This window comes from Aptenodytes forsteri, unplaced genomic scaffold, assembly GCF_000699145.1.
Source record: "Aptenodytes forsteri isolate BGI_AS27 unplaced genomic scaffold, ASM69914v1 Scaffold82, whole genome shotgun sequence".
Taxonomy (NCBI): domain Eukaryota; kingdom Metazoa; phylum Chordata; class Aves; order Sphenisciformes; family Spheniscidae; genus Aptenodytes; species Aptenodytes forsteri.
Window position 1 is genome coordinate 6,863,786 of NW_008795490.1, and position 23,191 is coordinate 6,886,976.

General features: G+C 43.1%; 1 protein-coding gene across 3 annotated transcripts in view; it reads left to right on the forward strand.

Annotated features, from left to right (window-relative positions):
* Window positions 1–23,191, forward strand: part of HIVEP2 (human immunodeficiency virus type I enhancer binding protein 2) — a 130,982-nt gene that overhangs the window by 28,974 nt on the left and 78,817 nt on the right. For 2 of the 3 annotated variants that reach the window (XM_019472638.1, XM_009281451.2), the window contains one exon: window positions 18,249–18,310. The exons of the other annotated variant lie outside the window; for it this stretch is intronic. The gene's annotated coding sequence lies outside the window, so the exon portion shown is untranslated. The remainder of the gene's footprint in view (window positions 1–18,248; window positions 18,311–23,191) is intronic. 3 annotated transcript variants of the gene reach the window in all.

Sequence of the window (23,191 nt, forward strand, 5' to 3'; positions counted from 1 at the left end):
CATCAGAAGTGTTACATGCCGATTGCCGAACTTTGCAAGAAAAAACAAATTTTTTGGAAGACTGGGGAATAGCAACTGAAACCTGACCTGGCGGGGAGACCGGGAGCTCACCTTTCAGCTCTGGGGCGTGGGGCAGGCGGTGGTCAGCCCGGACCCCCAAACCGTCTGAGCTCTTCTGCACGGGGGCGATCGCTTCACATCTTTCGTTTTGAACGAAAAAATGTAAGGAGAAATTTTCTATGAAGGAGCACCCAAGGACTGTCTTTTTTCTGTGTAGGTTTTCTAAAATCACTAGTGCATAGAAAGACATTGACCATACAGTAGGTCAGGCTGCCCTTTTGATAACTGAGACAGTATTCGGATAATTGAGATGCCTGTGATTGCCCATGAAAATTTGCTGATGTTTACACTGCTGTCAGGTATTGAAGTCACACCATAATATTTATTGTTGGATCTTGCAATAGATTTTAAAATAGATCGATATCACAGCACAAAGTGGGAATTTTCCTCATTTTTTCTGCAGTTATGAAAATGCCTAGATAGTAGTATTGTGCAGTAAATGTTAAACATTAAAAGCTGGTTTTGTGTGTACTGATAAGAGTAGATTGGTAGAGGAGGAAGTTAACTTGAGTTTGGTTGGTAAAGCTGATAGGAGTGTGGTGGAAATCAAAGTGGGGGATGATTGTAGACTCAAAGCAGTAACATGCTGTCTTTGAAGGATGGGTTTGGGTCAACGACATAACAAGAAGTGATAATGAGGAGGACTTTAACCCTAAATTAAGAAGAAAAAAAAAAAGAGGCAGATGATTCTATACAAGAAGCTGCACAACTGATGCAAAAAGTCAGCCAAATATAGAGAGAATGAAATCAGCATAACATGAAGTACTCTCTTAAAATACAGAGAAATAGAGGGGATTTTACTACCGTGCTATGGCAGAGATCAATTAAACTGTGCAGAATGGCTATGCAAAATGTTTGCTGCAGGGAAATCACCGTTTTCCGTAGATTCTGGGAAGGAGTGCTGGCACGCTGCCGGCAGTGATTTATTTTCACCCAGCCCTGGTGCTTGTGGCTGGCACTCAATGAAATCTTTCAGGGTAAATTATTTATTTAATTAAGAACGGCCACAGTTGCACCAAGAGACTGGCAGAATAGCAGCAGGAAGTCTGTTAGAGATTAAGCCTAACTTCTTACAGATAGGCTGCTTATGTATACTATCAATAATTAAAATCATAAATAAGTGTACGTTGACATTTTTGTTTAAGCTTATTAACAACAGTTCATAATATTGAATGCGGTGTATGTACTGCCATACGTTGTAGTCCTCTAATTTCTTGTTTAACTGACCCAGAGGCTTGTGCAGCAAGCTAAGACATCAGATTGTTGCTAACTGAACTTCTGAACTTTTCGTAAGAAAACGTGACGTCAGTAAGAGAAGAGTCAAATTTATGAGTGCGTAAGCCTGAGCAACCCAAAACCTTTCATTTCAGTAGGCATTCCCACGAAAGCGAAGAGAGAAGTCCCCCTCTTCTTACGCCAAACAGGCAAGGTAATGCTTTCTTCTTAGTTTAACATATTCCAGAGATAACAGTTATAGCTGGTGGTTTGAGGGAGTCCCAGGAAGAGAGGAATTTGGATATAACTAACGAGAGAAACTGTCATTTGAGGAGAAATCCCTAGAGAGTCTCTACAAGATTTCATATTGTTATCTGTGTTGTTTTTAAAAAAAAAAAGGTGAAGCAATGTGATTTGGTAATCGTGCTTTTATAAATAAATTTGATTTTTGAAGAATATATTCTGAGTTTGATCCTTGCTTTCTTTCCCTGGTTATTGAGTAATAAGAAAAAAATCTTGCAAGAGGAAAAGAAGCCACCTCTTTTAGAGGAAACCACTCACGGATTTAAACTGTGTAGTTTGGCATGAAGGGAAAAAATGGACAAACGTTTTGAAAAATATCAGAAATGGACAGTTTTGAAACATCAGACATATTTGGTTTTGGACGGGCCTAATAAGCGAATCAACACAGAGCTAAACTCACCTTCCAGGGTCAAGTTCCCCTTTCAGTGGGTGCTGGCGGCAGGGGCCAGCAGGGAGGCTGGCAACAGCCGAGGTGGGGCTCTCTCCTTCGCATGGGGGGGTTGGGACCTTCCCCTTTCCTCCCCCGGCGCTTCCTCCCCAGTCCTGCTGGCTGCCTGATGGTCCTCGCTGAAGCTGTCGACAGCAATGTCTGAAACACCCCTCGATTTCGAGAGGTTGGCTTTTCTTTCCACAGCCTGGGCTCTCCAGCGCTGCCGAAACTTGGAGCAAGCGGGCAGCTGGGGTTTGAGGAAGGGTTTCGCACTCTCCTGGCTGTGGTTTCATGTCTTGGAGGGGCTGCTCCTGCTACCTGTCCTCTGCGGCCGCCTGCCTGAGCTCACGCTGGGCTGGTTTGGGCAGCTGGATGGGCAGCGAGCTGTTGGGCAGCTAGGGGTTTCTGATGGGTTAGCACCTTGGATTGGCTTCCCACGGGCACAGGCAAACTCTAGAGCTGGCAGGAGCACACGGCTGGTGTGGGGGGGAAGAAGCAAAGCGGCATCTCCCCCTCTTGGGTGGCAGCTCGCCATTCGACTAACCTTGCCGGAGCATGAAATAGCATCCTCAACATGCAGATCAGATCTTGTACGTGCAAGGTCCTTCACACTTGAGTACTATGTTACATTATCACGGTAATCAGGAATGGATACTGAGAAGATGATGGTGAAGGACAGCGGTGTTTCCTATGCTGCCCTTTTCCGCTCCCCACTTTTGGTGACCCCAAGTCACTCTGTGTTTCCCTTTCCAGGTGGAGTTAGAAATGGGTATACATTCAGAATTGGGTTTTTATTGGCAGCACCTGTGAACAATCAAAGATTGTTTGTGCAGATTTGCAATCAAACTTCAAACTGAAATGAATGTGACTTCAGAACAGTTCGTTTGCAGTCACTGTTTTTATTTTTTGCAGAGCTAAAAGGCTTTCCAGTATCTCCTAGGTACTCCTAGTTACTGTGCGCTGGAATCATAGAATCACAGAATGGTTTGTGTTGGAAGGGACCTTTAAAGGTCATCTGTTCCAACCCCCCTGCTGTGGGCAGGAACATCTTTCACTAGACCAGGTTGCTCAAAGCCCTGTCCGACCTGACCTTGAACACTTCCAATGATGGGGCATCCACAACTTCTCTGGGCAACCTGTTCCAGTGTCTCACCACCTTCATTGTAAAAAATTTCTTCCTTATGTCCCATATAAACCTACCCTCTTTCAAAACTGTTGCCCCTTGTCCTGTCACTACAGATCTTGGTAAAATGTCTCCCTCCATCTTTCTTATAAGCCCCCTTTATATATTGAAAGGCTGCGATAAGGTCTTCCCGGAGCCTTCTCTTCTCCAGGCTACAAAACCAAAACTCCCTCAGCTTTTCTCTATAGGAGAGGTATTCCATCCATCTGATCATTTTTGTGGCCCTCCTCTGGACCCGCTCCAACAGGTCCGTGTTTGTCTCATGCTGGGGACCCCAGAGCTGGACGCAGTACTCTAGGTGGGGTCTCACAGGAGCACAGTATGGGAGGAGAATCACCTCCCTCGACCTGCTGGCCACGCTTCTTTTGATGCAGCCCAGGATGCAGTGGGCTTTCTGGGCTGCAAGCGCACGTTGCCAACTCCTATCCGATTTTTCATCTACCAATATCCCCAAGTTCTTCTTGGCAGGGCTGCTCTCTATCCATTCATCCCCCAGCCTGTACTGATGTTGAGGATTGCCCTGACCCATGTGCAGGACCTTGCACTTGGCCTTACTGAATTCCATGAGGTTCACATTGACCCACTTCTCAAGCCTGTCAAGGTCCCTCTGGATGGCATCCATTCCCTCAAGTGTATCAACTGCACCACTCAGCTTGGTATCATCCACAAACTTGCTGAGGGTGCACTCAATTCCACTATGTCATTATAAAGATATTGAACAGTATCAGTCCCAATATGGACCCCTGAGGGACACCACTTGATACTGATCTCCATTTGGACATCGAGCCGACTGCAACTCTCTGGATGCGGCCATCCAGCCAATTCCTTATCCATTGAATAGTCCATCCATCAAATCTGTCTCTCTCCAAGGTAGAGAGACAGGGATGTTGTGTGAGACTGTGTCAAAGACCTTACAGAAGTCAAGACAGACAACATCGGTTTCTCTTCCCTTATCCACCAGTGCAGTCACTGTAGAATAATATATATAATAAACCTGTCATGTTTTGATGGTTAACTTTATTTTGTCCCTTCAAGTCAAGTGGCATACATATGATGTGAACAGACTGCTGAGACTGGTATTATTTTTCATCACCATATTCTAAAAATACTTTTAAAGAATTTTGGTAAAGAATAGATCTCAAAAGTGTTTTTAATTAATATCTTGGAATAGGAAAGTACACTTTCCTCAACGTACAGTTACTCAACTGTAAACGAGCTAGTTATTTAACAGACCCAAACTGAGTACAGTGAAATGAAGAACCCTCAGATCCTTTTGCTGCAGCTGCAGAAGAGGCTATTGCTATCAAATGCTAGTTTCTCATTTCAGCAAAACCTGGTTCCAGGTGCTCAGGCAACAGCTTTCCTTAGTTTCATGGTTTGATTGGCTTTAAAACTTTGACATAAACCCTGTAATTTACTGTTAACTATGCTACCAAATATAACCAGTTTAGACTATGTAATAGGTAGTGATAATTTGAAATTTAACTTTAAGTATACTTATTTCCAAAAATAAAAATGTTGATTTTCATGTTAAATATCTAAAATAAGCACAACTCCCACCACCACCATCCATTGTTACTTGTCTTAGATTTCTTCAGGGGTGTTTGCATGCAAAGGGAGGTATCAGATGCCTACTTCCAAATAGGGAAAAATCATTATGAAAAATCATTATGTAGTCTTAGAAGCCTCTACTTCTTTAATATTTTAATTTTGCTTTTCAATTATAATCAATATTACCTGTTTTGTCAATGCTAGAATTGGGAGAAAAGCCCTAAGAGATTGATGTGCAGGCAGAGTGAGAATAGCATGACTATTTTTATGTTTCTGACATCAGTGTCCTGGTTTATCTAATGTTGTATGACACGGTGACTAAATGCTCCATACTATTCCATCCTCAGCGAGCCAAACATCTTTTCCAGTATTGCCCCTTGTTTCAAAAGTTGTAGAAACTTTTAAGAAATAATTTGCTAATTTGGGGTGTTCTCTTACTGTCTGTTTGGAAAGCTAACAGTCTCTTTACTTTTCAGAAACAATATTCCTACACCACATTAATGTATATTTCTAATTGGATACTCGTGTCAGTAAGAGATAATTCATCAGCTTCCTACTTCAAATATGGCATTTTTAAAACTATCATAAAGCTTTGTTACAACAGCACAACTCTGCACTCTTTTATACTTATTTAGATGGGTACATTATTTTTTCTCTATATTGAAAAGCAATACATTTTTACTACCAGGAACAGTAAAAGCTGCTCCTACCAGATCCTCATTTTTCCGCAACTCCTTTTACCCCATAGATAGCACCTTCACCGCCCATCTGTCACATTCCCACATCTGTACCTATTCTGTACATGGGTTTGCTGGGTTCCTTTATGTTTTTAAGAAAACAGGCTTTTGAAAAGTCTGTTGGCTTCCAGAAGTAGTTGCACAAACCAGCCTTGTGTGCTAGGTCTCCTGTATGAGAACTGACAGAACTGACAGCTGGTTGTAAAAAAAAAAAAGAAGAAAAGTGAACTATGCCAAAAATTTCACTTTCCAAATGGAGTAAAATGCCTGTTTTATGTGAACAAAGGGTTTTGACTATTCCCTGTTCAAACAACCCCTTGGTCTTTTAATGATGCAGAGATTTGGATTGCATCCCCTTCATGGGTATTGACCGAGTCTGTAGTGTCCTTTTCCTGGGGGTGTGTGTGAAAGTAACGTTAGCTGTAACGTTGTAGTAAGGTGCTACAGAAGTGGACTCCCAGGACCCTTCCAAAATGCCTGGCCACTGTGATTAGCCCGTTCTGTGTTTCAACAGGCAAATGGCACATGGGAAGTTAACTTTCCAAGCACAGCTGGGTGTTGCAGGAGCAGCCTGGTGCTTCCCAAACATTTGAGCAGTTATTGCTTTACAGCTGCTGTTCAGACACAGAGAGTGTATGCTGCAGCTTTCTTTTTCCCAGTCAAGGTATAAACAGACCTTTTGAGAATTATGAACGCAGCCCTAAAAGTTAGTCAATCTCACAGTATTTATGTTGAGCTTCAGATCCTGGTCTCCCTTCTACGTTTACTTTGGTTAATGGTTGATATGGTGCCACGGACGTCTCTACGGCTTTAACTAAATGCACAGAGACAGCCAGCTCCAGCCAGCTTCTGCCTCGTGCAGCTGGGCAAGGAGGACGAGAACGGAGCTTTAACCCTGTTTTCCACACAGCCTCCCCGCCTCTCGCGCCCTTTGAGTGGCCGGTGGCCGCTGGTGTGACTCAAGAGCAGATGCACCCGCTGGTGGAGTTGCCAAGGAGCTGCCCTGGCAGCCTCTGCTGGGCGGGCACCTCGTGCTGCTCCTCCCTCGGTGCCAGGGCCGGGGACACCACAGGCACGGTGTCTCCTGGGGCAGCTCTTCCTTGGCGGGGATTTCCCTCCAGCCGGGGGATCTCCTGTTCGGGACACCGTTTCGTTTGCCTCACCTGTCACGCGAGAGGTGGTGTCCAGGGTATGCGTTAACATCCCTGCCTCGCCGCTTTTGCAGCTTTGAAGATGCAGCAGTGCTCCAGGCACGTCCCCGCCACAGCCGTGCAATGGTGTGGTGATGGGGCCGTGTACCTCAGTCATAGCCCATACCGCCTCCGCGGAGAGGGGCTGGAGGGAGAGGGGAGGGGAGCACGGCGGGTGGAACAGGGAGCGCGGCCCTTCCGCAGATGTCAGGGTGGGAGAAGAGGCAAGCTCGCTCCACTCGCTCAGGCTTGTGCAATGGCAGAAGGGAGGTCCCGGGCTGTGAGTTGTGAAACTCTGATCCATCACTGACTAACGTTACATGAATTTCAGAATGTGTGGCAAAACATAATATATGGCTTATAAGCTGTTTAAAGGCTCCTGACAAAGCGGGGGGTTACAACACTCACTTCTGAACGGGTGAGGGGCTTTGTGCACTTCATGTGAAACGTTGCGGGTTGTATTTTCCCATGGAATTTGCAAACTTGCTACAAAGTACACTTAGGTACTTCACAGGTTCTTGGTGACGTGGTATGGCACACATTTACACCTCTCCTATTTTTCCTGACACTTGTGTCATTGTAAGAGCTCCTACAATTGAAAGCAGTAGGGGGTTTGAATGTTTTGGCTCCCCCATCTTCTGTAGGAAGCGAATTGTTTTATTCCAGGGCACTGCATTGAGTGGGCACCAGCGAAAGACCCGGAAATGACAGGAGGAGAAAAGAGAGACTCGTGCTAGGTGTCTGCAGCAAGTCGGTTAGGATAATCAGCTAGAGGGCACCAATGAATATTTCTTCTTAGGGCTGTTAAATTAGGCCATGTGGACTGCCAGCATATAGATGCATGAGAGAAACATGAGGGCTTTGCGAAACAGTTGTGCTAAAAATAATTTTCGGTGTTATTTTTAATAATGTTATCACAGATGAAGAAAGCGAGGTAGAAGTTTGTAGCCTGGGACATTTCTTTCTCCTGCTTTACAGGGTAAACACTATAAATCCTTGAGTGTTTGTTTGGCTAGGTAATGCTTTCCAAAAGTATGTCAATGAAGTAGGCATCGGAGTCATAAAATACTTTCCTATATTTAGATTTTAAATATGCGATAGAAAGTCATTAGCTTTTAGATTCCTAAGCACCAAAATTGCTTCTGAAAAGGGGTCTTGGATGTTAAAATCAGTTAATTAAAAAAATAAAGATTTTAATATTGCCAGAAATGCAGTCAGTGTTTCGCCATCAGCAGTGTTAGTAGGCTCAGTTATATCCTAGTAAGTTTGGTTGGTGTGAGGGCATGAGAAGGATCCTGAAACTGTTGAAGGGGGCAGGAGTATTGTGGGATTACCAGTTGATTGGTTAATTTAGACGATTATGTTTTTAAGTTGATATTAATGCCAAAAAAAATCCAGTTGCACAGCATTATAGAGTAATTTAGGCTAGAAGGGGTCTCTGGGGGTCATCTTTCTAGACCCTGCTCAAAGCAGGTGCGTGGTACGTGGTTTTGCATGTCATCGGTAACTTACCTTTATGTGGTTTTGATTTGTGCAAGAAAGACTAACTATTCAGGTCTTTTTTTGAGTAGTAGAGAGGCAAATGCCAAAAAGGGGTAAAAATGAAGCTGAAAGTATTTTACAAAGAAGTTGATCCAGATAGCGTTGGAAGTGTCACCAAAATATCCCACACCATTTCATATACATTGATTTTTTTTTTAGAACAAACATTGCTCTTGGGTAGCACAAGGGACTTAGTTTGAGCATTTGTGAATTATTTTTAAATTGTTCTTTTCATTGCTGGCTAATATACAGAAGGAATTGGTAAATAGTAAGAGCAAAGGCTATACAGCGTTTTATAGCCAGTGGTTCTGTTTAGACTTAATCCCTATAATGCAGTGTTAAAATTTACAAAACAGCTTGTAATTGCAGTAGCTTATTTAAACCAGCTATTTGTGGTTATGTCTGCTGAGGAAACTTAAACTTCAACGTTCCCCAGCCATCTAATAGCAGCAAATTGACTGCGGGTCTCTTGTAAGAATATCTAAATGTAGGCTGTTGAATAATCCCTTTGGGGGCCCTGTAACTATTTTTGTGCCTGGATATGCGTCATCAGTGGGTATTTTCTCTGGTGACTAGCTTACATCAGTAGGTCTCCTACCATACACTCTATCAGTGAGTGACTTATGATTGATGGGAGTCACGGCTGCTGTTTAGCTTTTATCTGTGACCTCAAATAATGGACAACAGGAATTTCCAGGCTGTTAAATTCCTTGAATGACTGAAGACACGGGATGGCTCTGCTGATAAATGCAGGTAGTACCCAGATACTGGGTGTTCACCGGGAGCCGAGGCGGGGAGGAAGGAGAGGGGGGTTCCTTGGCTGCAAGGCAGTGAATCCGGCTCCGACGCGTAGCCGAAAGGTACGCTTCCCCGGAGGCTGGGGAATCGGCTGCGCCGGAGGACCGCTGAGCCACCGTGATGCTCGGACTAACTCTCCCAAGCTCTCCAGCCATACGTGCCCACCGGTGGCAGTGGCGTTTCAATGTTTAACTGGCTGATCTTTAGGGCAGTTTGTCGGGTCCGTTTTATCCCAGGGAGACGCGCAGTTTGCATCTCTGTGGAGGGAAGTGCTGTGGAATTTTCAGCTGCAGCCTGGTTGTTTTCTTAACCCTTTTTGTTACTGCCCGTGAGCAGCGAGTGGATTTATTGGAGTGCTTAACCCAGGTGCTATCTAGGCTAAATCTGAAGGTGCAGTAGGCTACGTGGTTTTAAGGTTAAGTTGCACCTGCCACAGTGACCCACTGAGCATGTGGTCATAGTTCATTTCATGATGTTCAGTACTTCATGTTACGAACATAAGGACTGCAGATACTGAGTTATCTCCTCTTTCTCCTTCCACTCTGCCTTTCTGTCAGAAGCTGACATGCGAAATGGGGCTGCAAGACAGCTACGAGATTTTTGTGAGTGTTACCTGTGATGAATTTAGCAGCTTGAGTTAGCCCTACGGCAAGGCGCTTTGTCATTTCTTCTTCTTTCCCCCCTGTTCTTCCTGTCTCTCCCGGGCTCAGTCCCTTTGATACAGCTGTGATAGGAAACGGGAGATCAGCTCTCTGTGAACTCGAGCTCAGAAGTCTCTCAAGCCCTTCTCCTGGCAACCAGGGAGTAAAAATGACAGACATGGATGCTCTCGGTGTGATTGATGATTAAAAAATGTCCTTAATACTGTTTATCGCGCAGCATTGTTTGGCTGAGGGAGGATAGCAGCTGGATCCAAATTCCTCCTCACCACTTCTTCCTGTTGGCAGGTAGCCCTCCGCATGGGCTGGGCTTGCAAACTTTCACGCGGGTCTTACTTATTTGAGTGCCTACTATTGTCTTTCACTCAGGTGACAGCAGGTTGGGTTTTGTGCAGGATTTTGAGACTTGAAAACTTTCAGAGGGAAAACAGGAGCTTCGCTTTAACTCTCCTGTGTGTCTCCTCCTCCGCATGTACTAGCCCAGAGGTCGCAGTTAATGAATGAAACCAGGCTTCCTGCAGGAGCCAGTTAACCCACGTCTGTGCATTTGTTGACACAGTGCTTACATAAAGCTGCCTTTGGTAGCAATGCATGTGCTGTTGTGGCGTGGATGCCCTCGCTCGGAGGGATACAGGTTATGTATACCTTTCCATTCCTTGCAGACAGGTGCCTGGTACAACACATGCACTGGGTCTGAAGCAAGTTTCCTCATCTGCTCTCTGGCTAGTTGTGTGCTGGTTAAGAATTGCGTTTGACAGAAGTAGTAGGAAGAGAAGCGGCAATTAAAAAGAGGCTTGGAAGATCAAGGGAGAGGAGGGAATGAAAAGGTTTTCATTGAACTGTGATTTACGAGTATACTCTTCCTTTGTTTCTGTATCTTTTTTTTTTTTGCAGTCACTTCAATAAGACTTTGTGATTCATGACAAACTGGTTATATAATTCAAAATCTGTAAAAGGTTAGGCACAAAAAGCTTGATGAATCTTGAGTCATTTGCATTAAAATTCAGTGAATTTTCCTGAGGTAGTGTACTTACAAAACGTAAAGCTTGCTAACTAGTTGATGTTGCTATATGTATTATTTGCCACAGCTTTCTAGGAATCATTATGCCCAGCTACACATTAATATCTTTTGGCTAATATTGACCTCCTTTTCCCCCATTTTTAGGGGGAATGTATTTTAGGGTAGTGATAGTATTTTAGGGTAGCTTTCATTTACAGTGTTTGTGCGAAAGCTCAGCATCACCAACTTTCCAGAAAGATGCCTCAGGCCTTCAAAACATTTCAGAAAGGGTCGTCGTTTGCTAGGAAAAAGCGTTAGCAAGTTGCCTGCCATTTCCTGATGCTTGGCACAGGGGCTGTCTGCAAGGCAGAGGGATGAAGTCCAAACTGACACATGGCAGTGTGTGTAGGTACCTCCCTGTGTGCTGTAAAAGAGGTGTCGTGTTGGGGACAAACTAATTTAGGTGCTGACCCTGCAGTGAAGTCACGCCAGGTGGATGCCTGGGTCATATGCCTAAGTGCAGGCATCAAGTTCTGCTTGCACAGCTTGAATTGAGGAACGATGACCGCGGTGGCTAAAGCCTTGTTTTTCCAGAAGAGCCTTCACCTGTTCAATGGCCACCTTTAAAATCTTGTCAGTCGCCCTGGACAATGGCTAACCAGATATTTCATCTTGGCAGTTAAAATAATTAGGTGTTGTGAGCAAGGGATACTGCACATTCACTGGAAGTCAAAGCATCCGCTGCTGCATCTTGTAATAACTCCATCAGCAAACCTCTCCCTCCTCCAGCGAAGCATGTTGGTGTTTCAGTGTGCAACTAGTTCCCAGTGGGCATAGGACTGTAATTACCGTACTTGGGAGGCGAAAACGGAGACTGAATCTGACACGGGAATATCAGGGGCTTCATTTTGAAATTTTTTTAAAGATTAAATACAATTTATTTCTCTCCTACCTGTTAAATCTATGACTGCACACTCTGTACAGCTGCTGTAGTGTCGGATATTTGTTGAGGGACATAACAATGAATTGGTATTTAGTACTTTTGTATCGTTTTGACAAAGTACTCTCAGTGCTAAAATACTCTTGAGAATAAAGAGGTGCCCTGGGATGGGAAGAACAGCAAAGGTAATACAAAGCTCACCTTGCCCATGGCCCTCCCTTCTGCCAGCACTATTTTGTTTGAAGAGTGACTGTATGGAGCAGGCACTGCTGCTCAGTCACTAACGAAATCATTAACGCAAGTAGAGATATGTTGCTACTGTGAGCCGCCTATACGTTGTAAAAGTATTCTGAAATACGAGGCAAAGTAGTGATTTCACTACTTCAGGGCACACGGTATCTTTTGATTGTGTTAGTTCAAAATCATCTTATTATAGTCATGAATACTTGGTCTCTCAAGGTGATCTTTGTGTTTCCATAAAGTCACATTGAAATCATTGAACCAGTTCCTAGACGCTAGGAAACTCCAATTTTGGTCAGCTTGTGTGAGGAAGGGCTTGGATAGTTTCATTGGTTTGTTTTGGGTTTTGTTTCTTCAGGTGTCGTGGAGGAAATATGGGTTAGCCATCGCCTCATTTAGACATTATTTTGCTGCAGGGAAAAATAAGGAGTTACTCATAAACATTGTTGATGTTTGTAGTGAGTGGAGTAATAAAGAACGAAGAGGAAGAAAAGCAATGCAGTGAAATAGTATAAGGAAAATACAGCGTAAAGAAAAGTTGGAAAAGTTGAAAAAGGTATTGATTACATTTTTGTGGTATTTCATTTTTTTAATCCAATTGATAAGATAAATGAAGAGCCTGCCATCTTTTTGATGTTATTGTGTGCAATAATGTGAACGAATGGAGTCAGATAACACTTCAGCTCTTCCTGCATGCTCTGTGCCTGATGACCTTGGTCCTGAAACCTTTGCTCATCAGCTCAGTCCCTCCTGCAGGCGGCCAGCGACTTTCATAAGGCTGTTGGAGATCCAGGACCAGGCTGTCAGTAAGTTAATAGATTTGTAAATGTTACTCTGGCATCGAGTTAGTTTGAAAGGAATCCACCCATCTGTTTGCTCATGGGGAAGAAGAGAGAAGGAAGATACTGCAGATGAAGCCTGTGTACTGTGGCAGACGGGAAGGTACCTCCTCTATGTCAGTAGCCCAGCACCAACTCCTGTAAACTGTGGCAAAGTCTTTTCTTCATCTCCTGTTTTGTTTCCTGTATACACAGTGCAGTAATTCCTGTAGGGATTTTTGCTCTTGGCAGTATTTCTCTTTACTGCCACAAAGTGAGCGTTTTCCTGCAGGACCTCAAACAGCTCAACAAGTGGTGTGCTGCCAGTGACTCAGCGCGGAGTCCCTGTCCATCTGCTCGCAGCCACGAGTACTCCCTACCAGCCTCCTATTTTCAGATGCAAAGCTGTACGTGAACCCTGAGATAGGAGCGGGTAAGGGACAGGGTTATCCTGGGTAAAGATGTCCCGTACCCCAGGGAGACAGCGAGGGAAGAAGCTCCCTTCCAACCAAGGTTAAAATCTTCCCGAGGCAGATCCTGGCCCTTCGCGGGGTATTCAGGTTGGCTTGGAAACTTGGTGTAAAGAAGGCAAGAAAGAAATGCCGCACACTGACATCCCCAGGATCCTTGATAACGTCAGGACACCTGACAGTACAGTGGTACTTCAAAAATATCACTGTTGTGAAGGATTTACATGGTACTGCAATAGCTAATAACATGAGTGCGGTACAAGGCACTAATTCAAGATTGCTGAGGAGTTTGCCAAGTGTCTGTAGTTTCATGTCATGACTTTGTCCCTTTGCAGACAGGCCTTTAGCATTGAGGAGTTTTCCAGAAACTCGTCCAGCCTTTCTTTTTCTCAAGCACAATTGCCAGTTGCTACCCTGCTAGTTAGAAATAATAGCAACTAAGTTAAACAATGAAACTCCTTATCAGGTAATTTTGTTTTCACAAACTTATTCTAACATGCTCAAGGACGGACTCTCTTCAGCTTTCCTTCTTGTACACTTATTTATACTTTTAGGCAGTGAGGTGAATGTACTTTTGGGGATTGCTCTGCACGCTGCTTGTGACCGTCTTTGTTCAGCGACAGAGGAGATGATAGATACAAAGTCAGTCCGTGAGGTCCTGACATCTGCTGTCCCTTGCTTGGGAGGTAGGATATCAATCTGCAGTGTGACACTCCTTTCCCCCATCCAGGGAATTCCATTTCCATATACAAAGGCCAGCCAGAAATCCTAATCTGGAAGCCTGTGATTTGGGAATGAGAAAGAAACGGGTTTATGACAACTAGGAGACACAAAACTCTTTAAACCCTCTTTCACTAATGTGCAGGGAGAAGTAATAGTAACCAAATTTTCTTAGTGTAACCAAACCATGGAGCATCACATTGAGTAAAGAGAATAGGAACCTTTGAGATTGCTTTGCTAGTAGATCTCCATCCTCCGTAAAGCTCAGGGCCATGTGCTGATGAAATACAGCCTGACTTTAAATGCGAACGGTGGTGATTTTTCACCCTCTTGACTCTTGACCAGGAAGGAGCTCGGGTCTCATTCCATGAGAAACTTGCCGCTGGTTACAGAGGGAACAAGGTTGCAAATCGGTTGCTGTTTTTAGTTTAGCATTTTCTACCTTGATTGCTATTAAATTAGATATCACAGTGGTAAAAGTTTCAAAGCCAAGATCACCTAGAAGGGAACAGCAATCTCAAAGAGTTATGAAGGAGTAAAATGGTGCAAATGAGCAAAAGGAGTATTAGGTTAACTACCAGGAAAAAAATCATTACGATGAAGGTCTGTTCTCCTGATGGAAACCAGAAGAGCTGATGAGTTTGAGTAACTCAAAAGTGGCCTGGACAAAACACTGTAAAATATACTACATAGGTTTTTCTTATTTGGGTATGAGATGATCTAATAGACTTTGGTCATTTCCTTTTTGATCTAATTTCTGGGATTCTATGATCACTTTTAAAAAAGGTCATTTTCTTGCCTGTCTCACTGCAAACCTTCTTCCTGAAAGTTTTTGGCACTTTTTACCACAAAGGGAGGCATTTGTAGAAATCCAACATGGTGGTATTTTGAAGACTCCAAACAGATTTTTCATGGCCATATCTTGCTGTTGCTCCATTGTAAAATTCCCAGAATACTTGATGGGAGTTTTGCATTAAAATTATATGGTATTTATATCTAGCTACTCTTTAGAGGCCCGAGTCATATACATGCTCTATTCCCAGAGTAGCCTTCTTCCAGTTCTTTAAAGCTACAGTTTGCCATTACAGGAAATAATAATCATGCCTACCATACTGTAACTAAAATATTCAGACACATGAATCTTTTTCTTGACTTCCTATAAAAATGTCATTTGTAGCTTTTTTTTGTTTGTTCTGGTTTGACTATAATATAAACAAGAGTTTATTAAAGCGTTAGCTCTGAGTCGGAGTTCTTTCTTGAGACTGCAAGGTCTTACAAAAAAATACTATTGAAGCTGCAGGGCAAAAACACGTATTAACAGAAAAATGAATAATGAGTCTGTTTTCATATGGATTTTTTAAAAAGTACAGCTTGTAGTTGAACTAAATGTACTATTTCTTCCACTGCAGCCAGGAAGCCCTCATAGACTTTTGACAGCGCCGCCAAAAAAATTAATGCTTCAGCTGTTTAAAAGATATCAAAAGCTTGTTTGACAATTGTAATCTCTTCCAGGAATTTCCTTTCCCATTTTCCCTCCCTATAAAAACTGATAACAAGATGCTTATATAGTAGAAACGGAAAGTCAGAGGTATGTTACAAAGCGTTGTGCATTCCTTCCAGCCTCACGAGATGAGGCACGACATCTCCACGGCGGGCTAGGAAACGCAGGCACTCCGTTGTGTAAGTAGCATTTGCTTCAAGGATTAACCGCTTGCCAAGATAGCGTGGATTTAAATGTTTCCTAAGCCATTTTTGAGTTTTTATGTAACGTGGCAGCCAACAGGAGAGCTGTTGGAGGTGGCTGGGTAGGAACTCAAAGCAGTGACCAAGGAAAGACAAAAACAAAGGAAGCAGAGAAATACACTGTATGTGCCAGCATCAGTTGACACAGCAGAACTGAAGGCAAGGGAAAGCAGCACCAGCCCGGCTTCTCTTGAATTTCTGTCCTCACTTTTACACGCAACAAGATGTGACAAACTGAAATGGGACGCAGCTTGAACTTTTGTTCTCAAGCGTATCGGAAAGGCACTGAAACATGGACTCAAAGGTCAGAATTGTTCCCTTTTCTGTAACAAATTCCCAGGACAGCTGTTAATAGTACTCTGTCTTTTAAGGCTAATCTTTAATAGTATTCACGCATACGTAATATGAAATATATAGTATTACTGTGGCTGTGGTGAGGAGCGGCTTGTTCTTCTCTAATGATAGAAAGGAGATTCTGTGTTAGGAAGAGTGAGATAATGAAAGAGGTTGCTAATAAAAAAGCCACTGTGTTTGCAGAGGGTGCCCTTGCATTCAGCAAATGCCAGTTAGAGAAATGTCACTTTATATGTACGATGGGTTATTACTGCACAAACACTTGTACAATTACGCGCTGAGTCAGAAAGGCAAGTTACCTTTGCCTCACAGCCATTATTTTAAAGCAAACGCAACTATCAGGCACACAAATATCAGGCGTTGTGGAAGGAGAACAGTAAAGTAATGACTGTTTGAAAATGCAGGCTAAAGAGAAAAAGAGTCAACGTAACAAGCCTTGGTGTTGTGGGGGGTAATTTTTACCATGTCTGCACTACATGGATTAGAAACATCATCTTTATATAATAGAGAAGTGAACGCTTCCTTTCCACCACTGAAATAAAGTTAATATACTGTTACGTTGTTCTGTTGCTTGGAAATGGGAAGAGAATATACATGTCTTTCAGTTACCTTCTTTGATACTGAAATGTTTGTAGTCCACGTGCCTTTGTAAATGAGTTTGTGTACTTCCTTCTGTTGTGATACCAATGGTCTGGTATCACCAACATCTTCCTGATATACCCTGCTCTCAGCTCTTGTGTGGCTCTGACTGACTTCAGTAAATGGAATAAAGGGCAGTTCTGCAAGTGACCTGGTGCGAGACATGGCCTTGGGTGTTTATTACTCTCACCTGTTTGTAGGTGTTCTACCTGGTATTTTAGTTTGCATATTTTGCCTGAAGCTTCATTAGATTCAAGTCTAAAGAGGCAGAAGGCTCTGTGGATGCTGCAGCCATCTCAGGTGTGTACAGGATAGCTGCACTACATGTAGATTCGTGAGTTTTGCTCTAAGGCTATAAGGTTTGTCTTCCTTTCTAATGTGGTTGCCATCTGTGCTCGTGCTGGCTTCTCTCCGGCTTGTAAGAAAGAACACACTTCAGCAGGGATTGTGTTATCGTCGGTGGCCTGAACCTTTGTGCTCGCTTGACCTCATACCTCTAGGAAGCTCAGCCAGCAAACGTAGCACAGACCTTTGTGGCAGCACCCTCTGGGGTGCGTGGGCTGCCGGTTAGGTTGTCCTGCTTCCATATATGCTGAGGTATTTTCATTGACATGCTCTTTTCACAGGTTTGAAATTGCTGTGGCTTTAAAGTACCAGCTTTCCCTAAAGAGGAAGCACTGTGCCCGCCTGAGGACCTGCTTGAACCCAGCATCTGCTGGGGCAGGACGGGGTGGCAAAAGTTAAATGGAGAGCGTTAGTTTGAAAAATTTTATGAGGTCACTATCCTTTTAAATTGGTTTACACAGATGGCTGTCTGGTTTGTTGCTTTGTCCTTGCTTAATAGTAACTGTTTATGGAAAAATGAATTGCTTTGCAGAAGGAGGTCCAAAAGCTCACGCTGTTGTTTCCCTTGCTGGAGATCTTCATGTTATTATGGGCATACAAAGATTGGCCTGAAATGGAGATTAATTATGAAGCGCGCAGTGAATAATTAACTGTTTGACTTGTTCCTAAGCTCTGTAGTCACCGGGTTAGAAATGATTTCCCAAACTGCAGGAGATAAGAGAAGGTTATTCCTGGTTTCACAATGTCCATATTGTTAGGGCTTTGTGCTGTGTGTACTCCGACATCAGCTGATACCTACGCAAGCCGGGTCCAGCTTCTCATCCAAACCACTTCCTGGGGTTTTCTCGGGTAATAGCAGTGATTCAGAAGACACCGCAGTGCCTCAGAAAGCCGTTTCTTACATGTCGCACCCAGACTGTGTGGCCGGGAAGAAATGAGGTTCTTAGGAAAGAGTTTTGATCTTAAAAATACCCACATTTTTTTGTTTGTTCTGCATTCAGATTTAGATGTGCATTGCTTGGCTTGTGTCCTACTGACCTGTTCGTAGACTCATGGTATGTATCGTGGAAGATGTAGGAATGTGATGTGCACGTATGTGTGAGGCAGGAGCCTGAGACCAGCCTCCAGGCAGAGATGCTGACTTTGCGTCCACAATTGTTCCTACCTGGCAAAAAACCCCCAAGAAATAGACAGGATTAAAATTTTTTAAAGGAAAACAAATCTAAATAATGGTACTCTGCACTTTTGCAGGACTGTCTACTTAAGAAGCTGAGAGTGAGTTAGAAACATTGATGAAGCCTCTATTCTATGAGGTGGGTATGTGTTTTTATTACTATTTTGAAAAGCATAGAAAATTCAAACCATTTGCCCGAGCCCAGACACAGAGCTATTTAAGAGCTGTGAGTAGAGTCCAGAAGTTTTCTGCCATGGCACGTGTTCTGATCAATACTTACTAATAAGGTCTTTTGCCCTCCTCTGGAAGGAAGTGATGAGTTTTTGCATTCTGTTAGTGTTTGAAATGGCTCTTTTAATTTTCGATTTCTGACTAATGGAATAAGTGACTCTCACAGATACTTTTGCTCCGCTGTCCGCCCGCTCTTGTTGTGTGGTGGCCTTAGATCACAGTTTGGGGAGATAACAGTCTGTGATAGGGGAGTCAGTGGAAATCAAACGTGTCCACTGGATTCAGGCCAAACATAATCTGGGGTTGAGAAATGTTCAGTATGTTTCATTACTTTTTTATTTTAGCATTTCGTCACGGTCAGATGCACTAGCAGTCTTTTAATAAATCCTCTTTCGCGTTGAGACTTGCAGCTCAGGTTCGCAGACCCATGAGGGCTGGATAATTTGAATAAGTCTGAGAAGTGAAACTGAACATTTGTAGGTGCAGCAACTACAGGCAGCAAAACTAGTGAATCCTTGTAATTTCGATAGCCTTTGTCATTAAAGATACTGCATGCAAAACCATCAGCTCCGCTTGCCCTCTGCGTGAGCAGCTCGGACGTGGACCCTCAGCGCTTCCGTGCGCCAGGCTGGTCGCCCACCCCTGCTCGAGCGGCCCTGCTCCCGGGGAACGTGTTTTGGGACTTGTTTGGCCTGGAGAAACTCTCTCTTGGGTTCTTGGTTATTTGCACCGGTTTCCCTTTTGGCTTTGGGAGATAAACCAGCGAGTGGGCTTCTGCCTCCTGCTTCACGCCATTGGGATCCTGGACTTGCTGTGGCAAGGAATAAGTCAGGATTGGAATGAGTCTTTTTAAGGATTTAGGTTTTTCTTTAAACTGGTGTTTGCCTTTAACAGCCTTTTTAGAATAAATTACTCTGACAGTAAGTACCAGAATAGATATCGATAAAATATGAATTTATGCATGCCAGCATTTCTCCTTTTTGTTTCTATTCACAAATACATACCGAAAATTGACTCTAGCTCCATATGGCTCCCAATCTCTTCCCTCCCCCAGCTGTCAGCTTCTCCTTACCTGGATGAATAAAAGGGAGCAGCGTGCTGGGCCACGAGCTGAAGGTGGGTGTAGCAGAAAAGTTACATTCAAAATGTTTTTCTCTGGGACATCCCTGTGGCTCCTCAAGTGCCTCTCAGTTCAGATGGAAAAAGCATTATAAATACAATGCAGTTTGATGCCAATCTTAGCTTCACACTCTGAAAAAGGAATGAAAATACTCAGAGGGCGAGCTACCTATGTGCAGATTTGCTTTCTGGGTGATAGAGGCTGTGCAAAAGCATTCATTGCTTTAGAAGCTTTTCAGTACACATGGCTATTAATTAAAATAACTTATTTTTTAATCTGAAATTTACACTTGGTTGAATTAGAGATGACAGGCCTGCTTGTAATCTGTTCAACAGGGCTATAGGAAAGTTGAGATACCTCCACCCCAAGACCTTCCGTTTTCTGAACATGAGCACCATTTATTTTGCTCAGTTCTGAAGTGTTTAAGTTCAAAATCTATGGGGAGATTTGTAATACATCATTTGATTGAAATTATGCAAATCCATTGCTGTAGCGTAAAATGCTGTAAGATCTTTGGGAGGGAAACCGCCCGTTTCTTCTGCCTTAACGTGCCCGGAGGTGGAAGGTGCAGGTTTCCCATGTCGCTGCAACACGCGCGGTGGGACGGCACAGCTTGCTGCCTCACTGCCTGCACTGCGCTGCCGGAAAACCCGCGCCAGTCGCTTCAACGCTTTGATGTGAACGGACTCCTCCAAGTCTCCCAATGGGGGAAGTCATGAGCCAGTATTAGGTGTTGTTGCCACTAATCAGTGATTCCGTTGTTACAGCGTTACCACAGCTTCTGGGGCTGTGTGGGTGGGCAGCTAAGTGGTCTTCTGTTGCTGATGCTCTAGTCAGCTGGTAAGGGAGCTGAAATGGCCACAGCTGATTTGGAGGTTTCTCCGGAGATTCCTTTCTGCCGCTGCCTTTAGAAACAGAACATGAGGCCACAGCTTTCTGTCCTGTTAAAGCATTAAGTTATATTGCCAAATTCAGAGCAGTTAGATCAAGTTTTAAAGATGTCTAGGGGATAAACAGAGAGAGAAGCAGCTAAGGAGGAACAGAAGACAAAACTGGTTGGAAGAACATTTAAACGGCAGAAGGTTCTGAAATACTTTACCTCTTGCTCTAAACTGGGACAAACCCTTGACAACTCTTACACAGTAAGGTATCTTAGTTCAGAACATTTTAACTGTTGCTTCAGTTTTATTTTGCATAAAGATATTTTGATGGCGTGAAGGTATTCCAACTCATCTCGTACGTCTTGTTAAATTACAATTCACTGGGTAGCACAACAATACTGTTAAACTGTTAGTATTGAACTATCTTGTTATATCACAAGGCCTATGACTTTTATTAATCTTCATTTAAACCAGGGACAAAATTTCTGGTTTTTATGGAACTTTTCACATCTATCAAGTCAGTATGTTTTTCTTTCAGGAAACCCTTTCAGTATGAAAAGTTTGGATGAGTTACACAGTTTTACAAATGTTTTCAATTCTTACTATGCAGTTTCAATTTTTAAAATGAGTGAAACGTGCCTTCTTTTCTTGTCTATAAGCCCCATAAATCCCTAGAATTACATATTTATGACTGCATAGGATTTCAGCACAGATAGGGCTGACTTTTCCTTTCTGTGAGAATGTTTACAATTGAACAGTCTCAGGAATAAAACCTCAGCTTTTTCACGTGTATGTTTTGCGAATATAGAACTTGCACACACTCTGAGCCGTGAACCAAAACCTTCAGATTTAGCCAGCAGAGAGGAAGGAATTTGTCTGCTCTACAGCAAAAGGAAGTATTTGCTGTGTTATTGTAGTATATGGCCTTTTGCCATCTTTGATAAAGTATTTAAGGGTTGTGCACCCAAAGTCTGCTGCCCTCTTGACCCATCATCCATCACCGGCTGTAGATGAGGTAGATGAGACGCAGCTCCATAGGAGAGCCATTGTTTCAGCCCCACGCAGCTCCTCCGAGAACGGAAGCTGCAGACAAAGCGGCTCCCTGTGATTCACCACGCCGCTCAGCCTCCCGGTGTTTTCTCTTTTACCTATACCTTTTCTGGCCCCGCTCTCTGCCGGCCGAGGTGGACAGACACACGAGGAAGCTGTGGGATTGATCTGCTTTCCACTCAGCTTCGCTGGGCATGAATGAGACGAGCGTCTGGGATTTTTTTTTTCTGTAATAAAAAGGAAAACCAGAGACAGTTATCACAGCACTGTGCCTTGGAGATATATTTAAATTTATTTCCCTTTTGACTATTCAACACTGTTGATAGATGATGCTTAAAACACTGAATTGCCCATCATTTTTCTAGCGCACTGTGAATTGCCCAGTCTTTTTTTTCCCTCTCTGAAAGCAGTTCTGGTTACAGAGATGCCAGCATCCCCAGTAAGTATGCCAAGAATGTACAGTTATACTTTATACTGCTAAATTAACAGACAGGAATAGTCACACCAAACCAGATTCAGCTCCCAGATGGGAAAGTGTCTCCTCTAGCCCAAATTTTAATGACTTTTTTACATGAGAAAGTTTCACCAATATAGCATACAGTGTGATTTAAAACAAATGCTGTCATCTCTCTACGTTTGTGACAGGTAACTTGTAGAAAATAGTGATGATTTCTTTGTTTTCAATGACCAACCAGGGATTGGAAATGTCTGGACATTTAGGTAGGTTAACTCATCTCTTAGTATCTTAAACTATTTACATCTAAAAAGATTATTTTTAGTTTATCAATTATACTTTTCTGAGCACTGGTTTGAAGTGAAAACCAGGATCTGATTCTTATTCGATTTGTTATATATGCAATTCTCTTAGCTTTGTGAATTTAGTTATAATTTACATTCCTGTAAGTGGCAGGGGAATGAGTCCTAGATGGCATAACAACAATAACAGAAAAGCTAACTTCGATTGTTGCGGTATGTGGTGCTGATGGCGTGAAATATTCTCAGACAGACATTTCTGTCTCTTGACTAGGAAGGAACTGTTCATGAGATGGTGAAATCTGTCGTCTTTGACGATTTGCCTGTGCCGGCTGGAATACTGTGGGAGATTTCGGCCCCCTGCAAATTTTAACAATGACTGTGTTATGATGAAATGAGGCAGGAGTTTTACGATTTGTTTGAAAGAAGGGAAAGGCTCTTCCACTTTTTACGAACACTTTACCTAAGAAGAGATGCTGAAGTCCATAGCCTGACTTCTCCTTGGAACCGCTTTAGGTTCCTGCCATGAAGCCGAGTGAGATACGCAAGTGCTAGAAGAAAAAGTTAAAAGGGGTGTTCGGATAGAAATACAGAATTCTCTGTGGTTGTACCAGACACTGTAAATGCCATATCTCCCAGTCATTGCAGGTGCTCAGACACTGGAGAGATACTTTAGATGGGATTACTTTGTGCTGTTCACGGTATTTCTAGTTTTCAGTGCACTGTACTACTCTATTCCTGTTTATAAATCTTTTAAGTGTGCACATTAAAAAAGTAATTAAATTGTCATTATAATTTATAGTACGCCTGAAGTCAATCACCTAATTAAACGGAAAGAGCAGAGAGGTAGTAGGTTCATAAGCATTTATTAAGTACTACAGTATTAATTATGCAGGACTTTTGAACCAAGCAAAAGAGGAAAGAATGGAAACACCGATCTAAAAAGACTTTCCATTGCTGCCCTTCTCAATTTAATAATATGAGA